The sequence below is a fragment of the Chaetura pelagica genome, unplaced genomic scaffold, assembly GCF_000747805.2.
Source record: "Chaetura pelagica isolate M959 unplaced genomic scaffold, ChaPel_1.0 scaffold120, whole genome shotgun sequence".
NCBI lineage: Eukaryota > Metazoa > Chordata > Aves > Apodiformes > Apodidae > Chaetura > Chaetura pelagica.
Window position 1 is genome coordinate 732,933 of NW_009951952.1, and position 2,256 is coordinate 735,188.

The window sequence follows — 2,256 nt, forward strand, 5'->3', positions numbered from 1 at the left end:
AGCTCTATATTTGCAAAGGCTCATTATTCTTTCTCCTTCAGAGTAGCATTACCCAAACCACTATATGGTCTCGTATGTAGAGGTAAAAAGGAGTATGCATGACAAGTGAGACAAGTCTGTTTTTAAAGAATGTGAAGACTAGTTGGGGATGGGAGAAAATGAGTTAATTGTCTGACTTTTAGAAACCTGAGGCATCTTTCAGTACTCAGTCATAATTTAATTCTCTCTACAGCAATGGCTGAAGCTAAAAAACAATTTGTTGGTTTTTTTCTGATAAAAGCTGAATGTTTCGTGAGATTGCACTGATTTTTGACAGAGTGGGAAATCCTTGAAAATACGGTTTTAAAACCATAAATGTCAGCAAACAGTAATAAATGGTTCTTTGCCTGTATTTCAGATCAGCTCTCATTTTTCAATTATAAACCTCAGTGTTTTAACCTTTGATGGTTACATTTTATAATTTTTTTACCAGTTCCCAGTTCACGAAGCCAGTTGTCAATACACTTCTTAAACTTTGGCAGGATAATTGACACATGAGAAAAAAATCCCCATCTATATGTTTCTACATATAAGGCTGTTAGACAATATTACTTACTTCTTGTTTGTTTGTTTGTTTTAATAATGTTAATTGCTGTAATTGTTTGAGCTACTCCTGTATCCCTAGAGAGCCCACGTGATGAACTTTGCTGATTCCCTCTTTGCCCCTCAGCTGGCATTCAGGGGCAGCAGAGGCACATCCCTCTGCTCCTGGTGTTGGAGCAGGAAGGCAGGGGGGGGGGGGGGGGGGGGGTTGGGTGAGGCATTTTGTGGGGGAATTCTTCCCTGCAGAAGGGAAGAGCAAGCTGGATGAGTGTGCAGGAGCGAGGTTGCCAGGCTCTGCAGGAGAAGGGCAATGGTATGTGGGGCTGGCCCGGCTGCTTGGACCCAGAAAGCAGCCTGGGGCGTGGAAATCAGCATAGGACACAAAAGGAGGAAGGAAAAGGAACAAGGAGGCAGGGAAAGACCAAAAAAGGGATGGCAAGAGGCTGAGGAAAAGGGTAGCAGCAGCTCCGTTTCAAGAAGCAGCAAGAACACAGCTGGGCTCAGGAGAGCATGCTGCTCTCTGGGACAGAAGGGAGCCCAGGAGTCCCAAACATCATGGAGGTTTGGCAGGGACAGGGAGGACCTTGAAATGGCTCCAGTCACACCTCAGTCTGTTAGGACTGACAGGCAGCAATCTGTGCGTTTTACACAACATGGCAGAGTTTCTCCTTCCCTCTCACAGTAGTGATTAGATTCAGCCTTGCTTGCTGGCAGCCTTCCACCCATCAGACACTTCTTGGCAAAATGTGGGTTTCATCACCTTTTATTACTGCTCCATATAAAAACGTGACTACCTGCTGCTGCTATTACTCCATTAGTGCAAATATCAAAGATCTATTCACTGCCACAGAGCTCAGCTAGCCTGAGAAGCAGGGTGGGTACCAGTGTGGTGGTTTGGGATGTCCTGCCTTTTTTCTTTTCTTTTTGTCTTTTTGTAGAAGGTGTGGTTCTGTTTTGTTTTTAATCAGGATAAAAGAGCACAAGCTTGCAAAGGAAAGCAGTAAGTAATGGAATGCCTGAATTAAAGTTGCTTCTGCTGTTCCAGGTCAGCTTGTTGTGCACATACCTTTAGAAACAGTAGAATCACAGACTGGTTTGGGTTGGAAGGGACCTTAAAGATCATCTAGTTCCAACCTCCCTGCATGGCCAGGGACACCTCCCACTAGACCAGGGTGCTCAGAGCCCCATCCAACCTGGCCTTGAACACTTCCAGGGATGGGGCATCCACAACTTCCCTGGACAACTTGTTCCAGTGTCTGAAACTATAATTGTGGGAACAGATTTCACATACTCATGAGATGGACAATGGTTCCTGTGTCAATATGTATTAAAACATAATATATTATTTGTGGAATACGTGTCAATGTTTATTGCATTCTACATGAAGCTCACCTAGATGATGGAATTTAATTTACCTATGGTTTTCTGTATGGCACTTCTCACCATGCTGTCACAGTGCTTCACAAATGTTTGCTTCTCACTAGAGCCACAGATGAATAATCTGGAGGCTAAATTAGACTAGGAGCTAACATACAGAAAATTCTAGGAAAAAACTCCTTCCACTTATCTTAGCTGCTCTATATGAAATGCTTCTGACTTTGTTTCTTTTAAAAATACTACATACATAGTCTCAGTGGATTTTAATTACAGCTTTGTGTGCCCAGTAGTTCACAA